Source organism: Rousettus aegyptiacus, unplaced genomic scaffold (genome assembly GCF_014176215.1).
Source record: "Rousettus aegyptiacus isolate mRouAeg1 unplaced genomic scaffold, mRouAeg1.p scaffold_m13_p_2, whole genome shotgun sequence".
In the NCBI taxonomy this organism is placed as follows: Eukaryota; Metazoa; Chordata; class Mammalia; order Chiroptera; family Pteropodidae; genus Rousettus; species Rousettus aegyptiacus.
Window position 1 is genome coordinate 6968116 of NW_023416295.1, and position 16623 is coordinate 6984738.

The following is a 16623-nucleotide window of genomic DNA, read 5'->3' on the forward strand; positions in this document are numbered from 1 at the left end:
TCTTCTCTTACTCAAACCCTAGTTTATAGTATTTCTGTTCTTTTATTTAAGGATGAGGAAACTGAGGCATTGGAGGTCCAAACACTAGGAGTAGGTAGAACCCTAAATTTAATCTGGATTTGCCTAGCTCTTGGGAAATATGCTAGACTTAGGAGCCTAGTTGTGGCCTCCCCAAGTTATGTGTGAACCTGCACACTCACTTATGTTCGATCCAATCACAAGAGGAAGCTTCTAGACTCCCTTTATGTCAGCCCAGCTCCTGAGATGGGCCTCTCAGGGGACACCTTAAGGCCAGGTTTGCAAAGTAGGCTTGGCTGTGGTCCAGTGAGTGGCCCTTGACCCGTAGTTTCTTAGTCCCGAGCCGAGAGAAGCACGACTCTGACTCCCCAAAATTGACCTGCTGGCAGGGGGCTGGGCCTCTTCCACTTTTGTTTCGATGCAGATACTTCTGCTTCCAAACTGATGCTGAGAGGGGCCCGTGAATGAAATGGATGACTTCATTTGACCCAGTGGCTGTTGGATGCGCCTGATTAAGGAAACCGCTTTTCCTATGACTCAGAGGAGAAGTGCTGACATAGCCACATGACAGATGCGTCACCCTTCGCCTTTGGCGGTCTCTTTGTGATGGGTGCTTCTTACTTCTGGGCTCGTCAATGCCTCGTGGCAATTCGACCTTTTTCCCTCCCGCCCGCATCCCTGAAAGCCTCCTGTGTTGATTGTTGTACGTCATGGACTCCTCTGAGGCTGTTTTCACCCGACTCTGGTGATATCCCCCAAAACAGTCTTCCATCTTCATACGGGACTTTTGTGTTTTTAGTTCTCTGCTTCTAGATAGCTCTGATGTCCTGCCCATTCAGTATCACGCCTTCGCATGAAACCACTCCGTGGCGGTGATCCGCCACCGGCGTCCATGATGGAGCCTGTGCCGGGCCTCAGAAGCCCAGGGATGAACCCCTGGGACAATGTGCTGTTACAGGCGATGCATGAGATACTCTGTGCCTCATGGCAGCCTGCGTCCCACACCCCGGTTAGATGACCAGTAAGGAGATTCGCCTGCACGGTCTGCTTTTTTCCACCCTTCCAGCCTTCAATGTGCTTTAAATTCTTCGTTGATTTGGGTTTGTATAAAAAGCCCGGGGGACAATGCCTTGCATTTCTTTTCCGTTTTTTAAAATCACAGCCATTAATTTTCAATTTGAAAGCACTTGGTGAAAATCGCTGCGTGTGCTGAGTGCTTTTACAGGATGCCTTCAGTTTTAACGAAGATTCAGGGCGCTCAGGTTTGCCCAAAGCAGATTGATACGTGACCTCTTTTTTCATTCCAGGACATCGTCACCTCGTAGCACTTACTGATTTTGCAGAACAGCGTGTTCCTTTCCCGTGTCACCAAGTGCTTCCTTAAGCAATGTCGTACTGCTCCATTTAAAGTCCCATTTGGCTTTTTAGGGCTGGCCCAGGGAGATCTTTGCTGTGTAGATGGAAGCCTTAATGGCAACGTTGATAATTACTAGGATCATCTTTCATTTTTTTCTCTACCAGATGGTTCGGATGCTACGGATTAGGGAGAAACATCCCAAGTCATTAGTAAATGAGTTTCCTTTAGGTTGGATAAGGCCAACTGAGAGTAAGTCTGGACTAAGGAATACGTGGTTATGATCCTGGGACGACTCCCCTTTATTCACTGCACCCCCCCCCCCAATAACACAAACAAAGTTTATGTTTGTGGTTTTATTCCTTTAAGGTAAGCATTGTCTCTAGTCATTAAACCTTTGTATTAATTGGTTACTGCTGTGTAACAAACCATTGCAAAGCTTAGTGGCTTAATATAGCCATTTACTGCTCGTAATTTGGGCAGGGCTTGGCTGGGCTGCCTCTTCTCTGCTCCATGTGGTGTTGGCTGTACTCATGCTTCTGTGGTCATCTGACAAGTCAGCTGGGCCTGGATGACCTTATTCTCAGGGCTGGCGGTGGCTGGCGTGATAGGGGCAACAGGGCCACACATCTCTCATCATCCAGCAGATCGGTCTACACTTCCACATGGAGGCTAGCTTCCAAAAGCAGCAAGAGAGGACAAGGCCCCATGCACAAACACTTTTTAGATTCTTCCGTTATGTCTTCTAATGTCTCATTGGCATATGCAAGTCCCAGGGCCAAGCCCATAGACTTCATTTGTGGCTTTTTTTTTTTTTTATGTTGTACCACAATTTTAAACCTACACACACACACACACACACACACACACACACACACAGTTGAGGAAAAAGAAAGCTGAAAAATAAAACAATGTGTAGGCATTGATCGCTTGAGGTGGAAGAGATACGACCCCACAGTACTTACTCACTTGGATGATAAGTAATATCTAGGAGGCAACTTATTTCTTTACTTCACAACTCTGTATAGACTGGGTCTTGTCTCTGCTTTACGTCAAGGAATTTTCATTTTCCATTTTAGATTATTAATGTACATAGTCTGCTGGGATCTCAAGTCACCAACAAAAACCCCACCCACTTTTGATATTACACTACATTATGATCTCTTAAATGAATAAATGACTTAATTTCAGGCATCTTTAATATTCATTCAGTAAAGGCAATAGGAACAGAATTCAGAATTTACTCAAATAAATTGAATTCTTACTCCAATTTATTTGCATTTGAAATTTTCTTTGTGTGCCTGTAGGCTCCAGGTGCAGTTCCGGTTGTTACCCTCGGCTTTAGCTGAAGTCCTGCCTCAGAGTCGGCTTCCGCCCTTCTGAGTTCACAGCCCTCAGGGAAGGTTGCCGAGTGGGACACATGTGCTTCTGAACATGTTCCTGAATGGCTATGAGAAATCGCCTCGGTGTTGAACGACCTTTAGAATTCAGTCGAGTTTACTTGCAAATGGCAGTGACTAATAGGGATGTTAGACTTCTGTATGGTGCCTTTGAATGTCCCCAGTGATGGGAGAATGAAAGTAAATATCCTCAGGGGGAAAAAAATTGAAGGATTGCATTGCATATTCCACGCACCAACATTTTCTGGAAACATCTCAATCACAATGTTTTGTTTTCCGTCTCACGAATACTTTGGTACCCAACGATGCTTCCACGAGGTTGTGTTTTATCACTAGAAACAGCATAACTTCGTCAGATCGTGTTTTCTAATTATTGGTTTGTGAAAATTATTAGTGTAGTCAGTTTACTGTTTTTAAAAAAATTTTCGAAAATTAAAAAAACCATTTCCAGCTTTATTGAGATGTAATGGACGCGTAGTGTTGGTAAGACATACAGCACATTGATTACATACTCTTACGTATTTTGAAATGATGACCGCCAAGCGTTAGTAAAACTTCCGTAATCACCACTTCTTTTCTGTGGTGAGGACATGTAAAATCTACATTCTCTGCCATTTTCGAGTGTACCGTACAGTCTTGTTAACTATGACCACCTTCCTGTGCATTGGATCCCCAGAACTTACTCACACCTTACAGGTGGAAGTTCGTGCTCTGACCAGCACCTTCTCATCTTCCGCAAACCTTGCCTCGGGGAACCACCTTCTGCTCTCCGTGACTGCGAGTTCCACCGGCCGTTTCTGGACAGTCGCAGTCCTTTAGCTAAAACGCTGTTCCCATGGGTCAGGGAAGCTGGATTGGAGATGTGGGAATACAGCTGTGCTCACTCATCTTAGTTTAGACTTGTTTCTCCTCGTGTCGAGCAGGTAGATGTGACTCCCAATCCGACAGCGAGGGTTATAAATGCTCGCCACTTCTGTAGCCTCTCCTTTCCTCCTCTTGGCCTTCCTTTTCAAATTCGGCATGTGCTGTCAGCTTGAGATTTCTCTGCATTTCTTTCTTCCCTAAGCAAATTCCTGGAGGGACGTAGTTTCATTTAGTCTGCGTGACTGTGGCTGGTAGGTCATCTGTCTGTATGTTTCACTGTCGGTTCACGTACGTGCCTGTGACTGGTACGTGTTCTGACTGCATGTTTTATGGCTGGTTTATTGATATGCTGAGGGGACGCCATGGCCATTAAAAACATTACTGTGCCATATCTAGGGTTCGCCATAGGTAACTCTAACTAACCACTTTCCTGCATTTTTGAAAAACAGAGGTTTGGGGAGATGTTGTATACTTTGCTATTCTACAGCTCAGCGCTTCTCAGACTTCGGTGTGCAGTAGAGTCAGGCAGATGGCCTCCTAAATCTCAGCGTGCTGGGTCTCACCCACAGAGTTTCTCCATCAGTGGGTCATGGGTGGGGCCTGGGAGCTGACATTTCTAACATGTTCCCAGGTGATGCTGACGCTGCTAGTCTGAGGACTGCACTGTGGGGACCACTTATATAGAGGACCACAGACACAAGCCCTTTTGGGGGCAAACAGCGCTAAATGTCTTGTACTTTTTAACATTTAAATTTCCTCTTTGTTAGTGTAGATACTTACATGAAAATAGTCATGCAGGTTTTATTTTCTCTCCAACGTGCTGTGATAGAAGCTTAATATTTGATTTTGTTCCAACTTCCATCCGCTGCCTGTGCTGGGTCCCATGTCCATCTCGGTACCTTCCATGCTGAGAAACCTCTAGAATGTGAGGGATTTAACTTATATTTTCTTTTCCAAATCTCCTCATTATTATCCTCACCTCAACTATAAACCAGGCCAGTTTCATGTGTATATATAAACATGCTAGATGATCAATGGAGCTTATGGGATTATTTCATTAAAACATTTTACATAGTGTTCGTAAGTAAACACATATACCACTATAATCTTAAAATCACGTTGTAAATATTTCCTTGCCATTATAACCTTGAATCTTGGTGCTTTTGTTATGGTGTTGCAAACATTTGCATTTTTAAAAGTAATTTTTAAGAAAAATAGCCACTTTGAAATGGATAATTTTAACCGTAATTATGATATGTTTAGAGAATGTCTAGGTGACCTTGTTTGTAAACCGTAGTGTATGGATGTTAAGCTTTATTCTTAAAGGGAACAATATTTCTTCTTTAAACTTCTGAATCTCCTTATGCCATATATATTTTCTTATGTAAAACACATCTTTATCTTGCTCTTCTTTTGTTAAACTCTTGAGCAACATTTTTTTTTTTCTTTTAGCTGGTATAGATCATAGGTAGAATCCACCCTCTAGTGGCCAAAAGCATCATGAAATAAATGATATTTATATGAAGAAGATAAAAAATTACGAAGAGATTGAGTTTTTCATATGACTGGTTTGTGCGCTGGTTTTGAAGGCAAAGTCAAGAGAAGACTTCTAGAAATGTTTAGTTCAATGTGGTTGGACAAATTCACAAGACGACGGATAAGTTTAAGGTCAAAATGCCTTTACTTATGCAAGCGCTTCTGTTTAAGCAAGTTCACTATTGGGTTTTCTTGACTTCTGAGGCCCTTCATAAGCATAGTCACAATTCAGCTGTGTCATGTACAATATATTTGTTCGTTTGTTCTTAAATGTTTTTTGAAGGAGAGTACTCTTTGTAAGGATGTAACTCAGACTAGTGATTGTTTGCTTTCCTACCATATGTTTACGATTTTTTTCCTTCAAGTATGAGTTATGATATACACTCAATAAATCTAGAGATATTTCAGGATTTTTCATACCTCCAGAGATTTTCCTTTCTACATATTAAAAGATGTAATTCTCCTTTCAAAAAGAGTTTTATTAGCAATGCAACTTATAATGCTATTTCTCATGTCTTAAAAAGTCTCCTAAGAAAACTAGATTTTTTTCCTTTATACCCTGTAAAAATCACCCTCATCTTCTCCCCTTCCACCTAAAACTACACCCTTGATGAAGTCAAGCTTTTTCTAATATTCCCCATTCTCCTGTTGCCCACGCAACTGTTAAACACGGAGCATGGCTGTCGCTTTCCCTGGTCATCAACAACATGATTTGCAGTTGTAATACAAATAAAATGCTTACAAATCATCTATAATATTACTCCTTTGAGTTACACAAGTCACATATTTCCATCGTGGAAAATTAGAAGATTCGAATACGCATATTTAAAATATAAAAAATCATCCCTTAATTTCACTGCCCAGCAAAAACCGCTGTCGATTTTAGAATATATTTTCTCAGGCGTTTTTATTTACATTCGTCCAAATCAGACATTCATAAAGAAAAGAGCTCTGGCTGGAGGCGAAGGGGAGGACTAGACTTATTTTGCCCTACGATTCTACTCTCCCAGCAAATCCAATTCAGCCACTGTGATCGAGCATCTTCTCTATTCAGCAACCTGTGTGCTAAGGAAATGAGAACGGACAGCTGTTAAAGAGAAAACAGAGTTTGGCATCAAAGATCGAGCAGTGAGTTAGAGTTACTGCCAAGCAGGAAACCAGATCCAGCACAGAGGCTGGTCTCCGGAGACGAGGCTGAGGAAAGGGGAAAGGATAGGTTTTTAGAGAGCCGAACGTAAACAGACTCTGTTTCTCATTAGAAGAATCCAGGTATTTGAGCTTCCAACTGGTGAGATCTTGAATAAGCACCCGGGCACTGTGGAAGGGCAGAGCTGGTGGTGTTTGTGTTTTTCCAGGAAGCAGGCGCCCTTTAGGGTCGTGGTGCTCGGTGCCGTGACTGCACAGGCGAGGGGCCCACCTGTTTCAGAATTATAGGACCCGTGTTGTCTTTTTGAATCAGGTTTGCATTGCAGTCAGCAGACCAGGTGACCGCAAGTCACATTTATTAGGTACTTGCTAGGCACCGGGCACTGTGCCGGATGCTTTCTTGGTGTTCCTTCGTGTGCGAAGCCAAGCGCATGTCCTGTTGGGGGCGTGGCGAGAGTCCCTCCTTTTATGAGAGACCTTCGTTGCCATGAGTTACCTTGATGGAAGATGGCATTGAGCCAGTGATACGGGGTGGTCCAGAGATCTGCACATATAAACACTCAACACTGGAGAGGTTACAAAAAGAGTTTAGTGCGAAGAAAATGGTGTCGAATACATTTTATTTTAATAAAGAATAACTTGAGAAACAAGAACCCTACAATATCCCATTGTCTCTTGAACTCTCAAATGACTCCCCACCCCCATGTCCCGGTGTCTCGGTGACCCTTCAAGAGCAATGTCCAAGGTTGATACACCGGGTGGCAAAGTGGCAGGGACCCGCTTTCTGCCTGTAATTCCATCACTTTCTGAACGAGTGTCTCTTTCTCGCTCTTCTCATCTTTCTGGGTGTTTCTCTGGGCCTTATTTTTTGCCATCTCCATCCTGATGCTTCGGGATCTCTGTCTTCCCCTTCCCCTCTGTTTCCTTCTCCCGGGCCGCCTCCTCTTCTCTTTCCCTCTCTGTGTGAACTTGTCGAATCCTCATGACAACCCAGAGTGATGGGCCTGACTCGTCCCAATTTCTCCATGAGGAATCGAGTCAGAGAGGGAAAGGGACATGCCCGAGGCCACGCAGTTGATCCCGTACGTCCTTACTTTCCCAGGTTGTCCCCACAATGCGTTGCCCAGTGTGTTTCTTTGCCACGACCTCTGTACCAAAATACCCCCCTCCTTCAATTTTTCGTGCCTTCTAACCTATAACATCTCTTTTTAACTTCCAGTATGGTAGATCCCTCTCAGCACCTAGTTCATGCTTGGCAACATGGCCAGAATTCCGCAAATATTTGTTCAAATGAACTGATGTGGTTTTTTCCTCAGGTTGCTTCTGTTTTCCTGGGAGAAACTGTCAGTTCCTTTGCTCGATTAAGACCTACTTCTAGAAAGTGGTTCCATACTGCTGTCCATCGTCTCATCCCTCATCCCCAGTCCCATCATATGAACGACATTCTGTTGTATTTGAAAGTGTCTAGAACAGAAATTGGCCTATAGAAGGGGACTCGATACATGTCGATTGGTCCATTTGTTCGGACAGGAATTGCGGCATCTCTGGATAAGACTTGCCAGGAGCCTAGAGCTCAGTTTCGTCCTCTGCCCCTTTCTCATCCTTCACATTCATTGTCATTTATTGCTTTTACTTTTAAAATGGCCCTTGACACTCCTTCTCTGTCTGGCGGTGCCACCACCTGCATCCAGCCGTGTTTCCCCCGGGACCGTCACAGTGGCCTCTTAACTGGTGTCTCTACATTGATTCTCCCATTCTCCAAAAGGGAGCCGGAGTGATTTTTCCAAAATGCAAATCTGATTTTGTCCCGCACCCCTCCTCCGCTTCATAAAAGGTATCACCTGATCTGGCATCTCTCTGCCTCTCGTTTCTCCTTCACCTTTTGCTCTTTAGTGGGCCCCGGCCCATCTCCGGAAGGGGCCACAACCATGCTCCAGCCCCCTGTGCCCCTCCCCCCACCGTGGGACTTCTGCATGAGCTGTTCACTCCTCCCACCCCATCGATACCTACTCACCGCTCACCTCTCAGCTCACTGTCCCTTCCTCGGGGCGGCCTTCCCGGACCTCGGCCAAGGTCAGCTCTCCTGCTTCTCGTCCCTCCTGACGCCTCAGACCCCTCACTGCTCACACTCACCCAGTCATGATTTTATACTTATTTAGATGATCGTTTGGTGTCTTCCTTTTTAAAAAGGCCTCAGTAGACGCATCCTATCTGTTTTCACACGGCCTTGGAGCCCTAGTGGTTAGCGCAGTGCCTGGCACATCGTAGGCACTTCGGAGCTACTTTTTGAATTAAAGAACGAGTTGACCAGGGAGGCAAACCGGAGACCCGAAGAACTCGTGGGTACTAAAGGCATCGGGTGTTCGCGGTGACGGAGCACGTAGACTCCCTGCCCGAGCCGTCAGGGCAGGACTCGTCTTCGTCATCCATCCTTCGGCGGCCCAGGGAGGAAGCGGAAATTTGTAGGTGCCTCAGCGCCGTGTGAGTGCCAGGGTGGTCGGAGCACCCGTAGCCGAAACTGAGCTTCTCCCCGCGCCCCTTCCACTTCGACGTTCGTTAGGACCCAAGAGCGCAAACGATGATTGATTTGGGTCACTTCACATCTACTTCCTCTCCAGCCAAGGTGCCCCTCACGCTGAAAGGATGAGAAATTAGGAGTGAAAGAGGCAACGTCAGCTGTCGCTGTCCTCCACGGACAAATGAACGCTCTGCATTTCCTGCAACCCCCTCCATGTTCACAGACGGCTTCTGTGTATGTGTGTGTGTGTGTGCGCGCGCGTGCGCATGTGTGTGTGTGTGTAACAGGAGGGCATAATTACGCCACGGAAGTCTGTAAGATCTCAATGCAGCAGGTCTGTTTAAGACACAGAGTGTCTGAATGCTCGGTAGGATAATATGATCAGGGGTTCTTGCTACATTTTTTCCTGTTTCTGAAAAAGATTTGTGCTGTGAACATACCAGCAAAGAGAGAGAATGAGGTGAATGTACAGACAGACAGACAGACACACACACACACACACACGCACGCACGCATGCACGCACATACAGTTTCCCTCACAGCAAAACTCTCTGTTTAGTAAAGCGAGTGCGTGCACTGCCCAAGGTGAAGGGCTCTGCAGAGATCAGCGAGTTTAGGCAGAATCCGAAAGCTCACGGGCAATCCTCATAAGGTGATAGGAGCGTTTTCTCTTGGTCTGCATCTTTAGCTACTCTAAGTGAGGGCTTTGGAAGTCTTGGTCTCCTGGGAACTGGCCTAGACGTCAGTCAGGGAGTCTTGGGTTTTTGCTTTTTATGCATTCAACCTGAAATGAGGGGAAGACATCTTCCAAGTTGCAACAAACCTTTAAAGGACCCGCTCCATGTCTCCCCCACTCTCTTTAGTCTGAATGTAAATAAAACAAACAAAAAACAAACAAACAAAGCCCCCAAAACATGTCACATTTGCTCTCATCTTGACTTTGGCCTGCAACCTTCCCCATGGCACACACATCACCGTTTTTCGAAGGTCCTGTTCGCTTCCTCTCCCCGAGGCAGCGGGGAGCCGTCCAGAGGCACGGCCACGGCCACATGACTGCGGTTCCTTCCTTCCCCACCGTGTGGGCACCATCCGGCTTCAGCCAGAGCCCCGCAGTCTGGGAGATTTCAGCGTGGGATGTGATGGGCGAGGAGAGGGACAGGCTCCGGGGTAAATGCAGTGTGGCGCCATGGCCTGTCTTATGACGATGCGAATATTTAAATGATGTCATCTTGGGGTAGGGTTGAGAGAGAATGTGGAGCAAAGGGGTCAAGCGCCTCTCCAACCTAGAGGCAGCTGTCGTGAGCCGGAACAGTTCGGGCCTGGGGGGCGGAGTCCTGGCCCACTGTGCCTCCGCTGATTCGGTTGATCATTTGGACCTTGGACTTTGCAGAGGACACAGAGGCGTCCCAACCTAATGGCAGGACCTTCAGCAGGGTTCTCTGTAGCTCACAAACACCAGCACGGAGGCGTGGGGTGGCTCTCTGCTCTCTCCTCCGAGCCCCACGGAAACCTCCGTGGGACAGCGCTGCTATCGACAGTCACCCATGGGCCGGTACCTCGCTGAACCCACTGCCGCGGCTCTGCCCTGAAGTCCGTTTCCTCAGTGAATTCACTGTCACTCTTCACAACAGCCATTTCAAACCTCCTCAGGTCTCAAGGAGTTTTCATGTGACAAAAAAGGATCCGTGAAGGTGGTTCTCAAAGGGGGATTTTTGTCCCTTAGGGGACGTATGTCAACGTCTGGACACATTTTCGACTGTCACAGCCGGGGCGTGATGGTGCTTCTAGAGTCTCGTAGGCAGAGTCCAGGGATGCTGCGCTGTCCTACAACGCACGGGACAGCGTCCCAGCCGGGAGGGATGATCCAGACCGAAAGGTCGGCAGTGTCGCAGTTGAGAAGTCCTGATTCTGGATGTTATTTACTGAATCGTGTGTCCCCCAAATTCATATGTCGAAACACCGACCCCCAATATGACCGTATTTGAAGATGGGGCCTTTCAAGAGGTAATTAAGACTCAATATTTATATAAGACGAAACGGATTCTAAAATAAAGGCTGTAACAAGAGACCAAGAAGGACCCAGGAATCCCACTTCTGGGTGTTTATGTGAAGAAACCCAAAACACTGCTCTGCAGGGACGTGTGAACGCACATATTCATTTCGGCATTATTTACAGAGGCTGAGATGTGGAGGCCGCCGGGTGTCCGTCAGTAGACGAATGGGCACAGAAGAGGCGGTCCATGCACACAATGGTATGTCACTTAGCCGTAAAAAAGAATGCGACCTTGCCATCCGAAACAACTCGGGTGCAGCCAGAGGGTATCGCGCTGAGTGGAGTAAGTCAGAGAAAGACGGATGTCATCTGTGGAATCTAGAGAACAGGATAAACAAACAAGAAAAGCTCCTAGATGCAGAGAGCATTTTGGTGGTTGTCAGATCGGGAGGTGGAGGGCCGGGTGAGGGAGGAGGGGGGTAAGAGGTACACACCGGTAGTTACCAAATCATCGCGGGGCTGTCAAGTACAGCATGGGGAATACGGTCAGTAGCGCTGTAATAACTAGGTATGGTGTCAGATGGGGGCTGGATCTATCGAGATGTTCATTTCCTGAGTTACATAAATGTCTAATCGCTGTGTTGTACACCTGAAATTAATATAACATATGTCGACTGTAATTGAAAAAATATCTAAAAATTAAAAAAAGGCTTAATGAAGTGATACAGACGGGGTTCTAACCCAACATGACTGGGGTTACATAACCGTATGACGCACCGGGGAGGCACGCCCACAGCGAGAGGCCGTGTGAGGACGCAGCGAGAGAGTGGCCATCTGCAAACGAAGGAGAGAGGCCTCGGGAGAGGCCGAACCTGCCGATGCCTCGGCCTCAGACTTCCAGCTCCAGAGCTGTGAGAAAATAGATTTCTGTAGCGTAAGCCCCCCGGTTTCTACTATTTTGTTATGGCAGATTTAGCACACAGACACACGAGGCAACGCATTTTGGGGAGAACCTGGGAAAGCAGGAAGAACATGCAGGATTGGCTGTGTGGCCTTGGGCAGGTTTCCTTCCCTCTCTGAATCTTAATTCCTCATGTATAAATCGGGACTCGTCCGGCGCATCATTTCGGGTGGTCATGAGGATTAAACAAGTTGACACACACAAAGGGCCTGATACCAAGCAGATGCCACTGACCTGCTACTGGACCCTCAGCACCTTGCGGGGGGAAGACTCTGCCATGCAGCTTTGTCCCCAGTGGTACCCGGGAGCTCCAAGAACATCACAGGCAAATCTTTAATGCATGTTGATTTAAGCAATGACAGTTTGGGCACTGATTAAACCGCTTTTATTTGAGCATCTGTTCTGTACCAGATCCTGTGGGTGCAGCTGTGAACGCTGTAATTATGACCTCTGCCTTCAAGCTTGTATTCTAATGGAGAAAGAGAAATAATAATCAAGGAAAGAACTAAGTTACAAATGCGATTTCAGACGCTCGTAAGTGCCGTGATGGAAATGAGTTGAGTGCTGTGATGAGTAACTGCTGGGGGTCGTTACTTTACAGAGCATTGCCAGGAAATTATCTGAAGGTGTGATTTTTGTTTTGTTTACTGATAGAGGTGTGCTCTATTCGTGTCTTAGATTCCTCGGGAGCTCTTAGGAAGAGACTTTCCAAAGTGATGAACAACTCTTGGCGCCGTCTTTTCTTGACTCACCTGTAGTTTCATTCTATGGAAACTCAGTACATCTTCAAGACCATGCTGTACGTGTAAAGCAGTCAGGTTCCAGGTGGGAAAAACCATCAGCAAGGTTTCCACCCACGTGAACGCCCAGTGGGAGCACCCGACATTGGGGAGAGTGCCAGGCCATTCTTTGCTGTGCAGGGGGATCCTGGTCCCTGTGCGATGTTTAGCATGTCTGGCCCCCACCAACTAAATTCCAGTAGAACTCTTCGATCATTGTGATAGTCATCCTCAAATACCCAAAACATACTTTAAAGCAGTGGCCCCATCCTTTTTGGCACCAGGGACTGGTGCTCCTATGAGAATCTAAGGCCTGAGGATCTGAGGCGGAGCCGAGGCGGTGATGCTCACACTGGCAACGGCTGCACGGACAGGTGAAGCTTTACTCGCTCGCCTACCACTCACCTCCTTCTGTGAGGTCCGGTTCCTAACAGGCCACGGACCAGTACTGGACCCCTGCTTCAAAGGGCAGCACAGGCCCCCAGTGAGAGTCATGGGTTCAGGGGTGTCCAGCGACCTCCTGATCTTGTCGTCCAGTTGTCATTCGCGCTCTCGGAACCTCGGACGCTGTAGCCAACCCTCCTTGATTTCCTCTCCGCGCCCGGGTTCCGTGACATTGCGCTCCCTGGGCTTTTCTCCTCTCCTTCGCCCCATCCCTAGCCAGCATCCTCATCTGGCTTCCTGTATCTACCTGCCCACCCATGTAGATCTGGCCTTGGCCCTTTCTTTTTTCCTCTTTGTGTTTTTCTTTGATGAAAACTTTTACCACTTCCAGGCGACTAATGTCCAAAGTACTGTTTCTATGCGATTGAAGCCTATTTTTTTTTTTCCAACTGCCACCTGGGCCTCCCCAAGTGAGCCCCAAGTTAAACATGTCCAAAGTCCAACTGGTCACCTTCCTCAAAAACCCGTGACTTCTTCGGCCATCCCTGTTTGTGTTAACGACCCATCATCTGCTCATCTGGGCTGAACATGGCTGTCATCTCAGATGCGCTTGCTCATTCCGTGCCCAGTCGGTTGCTGTATTCTGTCCACTCTAAGGAGGTGATTGGAGCGGAATATTCAGGAGCGAGTCATGCGGGGGTCAGAGTGGCTGTGATGCAGGTCAGTGCCCCGGGCAGGGCGCGCTGAGCCGACCCTTCTGATCTTTTACTGTATTCAAAAAAATTCTTTGCACTAGGTTAATTTTTCGAGATCCTGGGCATATTGCCCTGAGCTAATTTGTTTGCCCCAAATTAATTACCAGCAGGGGGGGCAGCCTCATTTTCACAGAAGCTTTCTCTTTTGGAAGGATGGCCTTTTTATTCACACGGTCCAATTTCGGTTCTTTGCCACAAAGTCACAAAGTGTAAAGGGTGCCCTGACATTTCCATAAAGACATTTAAATGCTATCATCTCCGAAGAAACAGTTTTAGAATATGAAACCTTTACCTTTTTCCCTCCCAAGGAAGACAAACATCACCAGCGTAATTATCTCCGTAAAATAACTCATTTGCTTTTCACGTTGCTAGTGGAAAAAGATAATGATACTGTTTTCAAAAAAAAAAAAAAATGGAAATGATTATGGACGATTTCATGATTGCCTTTTCTTTTTGTCTATGTAAATAACACTTCAATTCAGAGGCCAAAGATGCCTGTAGAGTTATACACAAACCTTCCAGGTTGATTTTTAAAAGATCTGCTGGGAAACACTGAAAAGATGCTGCTTGTGGCTGTTTCTCCTCAGCGAGAAGAAGCCGGGAAATAAAATACTTAGCGTGCGCGCGCTCTCTGTCTCTGTCTCTGTCTCTGTCTGTCTGTCTCTCTCTCCCTCTCTCTCTCTCCCTCTCTCTCTCTCTTTCTCTCTCTCTCTCTCTACACACACACACACACACACACACACACACACATATGTGTATACATACATATATATAAGAAAATTGTGATAAAATCACATAGCATGAAATCTGCCCCGTTAACACCTTTTTAAGCTTACCGTACAGTGCCGTGGCTGAATGCACGTCATCACACTGCAGGTCTTCGGGGCAGCTCCCCGTTTTCCCATCCCCCAGCCCCTGGCTCCCACCAGTTTACCCTGCTTCTATGAGTTCCACTACTTTAGATGCCTCACGTAAGGGAACTGTGAAGCATTTGTGCTGTGACTGGCTGGTTTCACCTACGATGCGGCCTTGAGTTTCACCCACGTGGTAGCATACGACGGGGTTTCCTTCTTCTTTAGGATGGAGTGGTATTCCATTGCATGTATATACGACATTTTTAAATTCATTTATCTGTTAGATGGACATTTATGTTGTTTGCCCCTCCTGGCTGTTATGAATAGTGCTGCAGTAAACATGGGAGTGTAGATATGTCTTTGAGATCCTGCTTTCGGGAAAAATACCCGGAGGTGGGATTGTAGGTTATATGGTAGCTCTATTTTTAATTTTTTGAGGACCCTCCATACTGTTTTTTATAGCAGCTGCATTCTCACCAACAGTGTACAAGGGTTCAAGTTTTTCCACATCCTCACCAACACTTTTTAAATATATATATGTATGTGTGTGTGTGTATGTGTGTATATATGCTTGCATATATACACACTTACTTATAATGGCCGTTCTAACATGTGCGAGGAAGTATCTCATTGTGGGTTTGATGTGCATTTTCCAGGAGGCTAGTGATGCGAGCCTCAGTTTGTATTCCTGTTGGCCATTTGTATTATCTTAAAGCAGTCACGGAGATCAACTCAAAATGGATTAAAAACTTAAACAGGAGAAACCTGAAACTCTAACGCTCCTGTAAGAAAACATAGGGGGAACGCTTCATCACATTGGTCTTGGCAGTGATTTCTTGGATATGAAATCAAAAGCCTAGGCAACAAAAGCGAAAATAGACAAGTGGGACTCCATCGCACGAGAAAGCTTCTGTGTGGCCGGGGAAGCGCTCAGCAGGGTACTGGGCAGCCTTTCACTGGAATGGGAGAAAATGTTTGAAAACCATGAATTAGATAAATGGTTAATATCCAAACCTTTTGCAAAAAGGAAGATTTTCTGTTGAATCTACGAGTCAAGCGACTTGTTCTGCAAGGGGCCAGAGAGTAAAGGTTTGGGGCTCTGCAAGCCTTGCGGTTCCCGTGGTAACGACCCTCTGCTGCTGTTATGTGAATGCAGCCATGAGCGACAGACATGTAACCGGATGGGCTTGGCTGTGTCCCAGTAAAAACTTATTCGCAAAGATAGACTGGGGTGGATTCGGCCTGTGGGCCACAGTTTGCTGCTTTAGTGTAGGGCGGGTCTGGAGCGGGGTTCCTCCGTCTGGTGCTGGACGGGTGTCGAGGGAGCCATCTTGTGCATTGTGGGTGGTTAGCAGCATCCTTCTGCGAGGTGCCTGTAGCAGCTCCTTCCCCTCCACTCTAGTTATGACAATCAAAAATGTCTCCAAACACTGCCGGATGTCCTCTGGGGGAGACAGGTGCTGTTAGTTGAGAAACTCAGATCTAGAGGTTGAAAATAATATGGCGAAGACTAATAGGAGATATTTCCATAAAACTACAAAAAAGTGAGCTGGAAGAATTGCAAACCATGGTCTATTTGCCTTAGGTAGGTCAAGGTCTCCTCAAAGGAGTCGTTACGGCCACATAAATTTGGAAAGCAGTTTAGAAACGGCTTGAAATGGCAAGTACGCGAAAAGTACTCCGTTAATAATGCAGATATGGGCTTAACCTACTTTTGCGATAGACATACAAAAAAACCAAAAACAGTTTAGCACATTATCAGGTTGCAGTGGGACTTTATGAGGTTGAGGGTTGGCTACGAGTTGGAAAGCTGGAAAAAAGCTAGCAGTTCTGGTTCCCACTTGAGCAAATGTTTATTTTCTCTGCTTATCTGAATTCAGAAACAACACAGGCAGGGCGACTTTTGAAAGCACTCACATGTTTTCGTTGTTTGGACAGGGCCAGACCGAAATGGCCCAGTTTCATTGCAAATTGGCAGTAACACATGTTTCTGAAAGTTAAAAACAGCGTAACATTCGTGAGTGAATCTCAGAGAATGTCGTCTTCTTGTCTTTTAGAATA

At 46.3% G+C, this 16623-nt stretch overlaps 1 protein-coding gene across 2 annotated transcripts in view; it reads left to right on the top strand.

Moving 5' to 3' along the window:
* The window catches only part of DNER (delta/notch like EGF repeat containing), a 254119-nt gene that overhangs the window by 201593 nt on the left and 35903 nt on the right, over positions 1 to 16623 (top strand). The gene's annotated exons all lie outside the window — the stretch shown is intronic.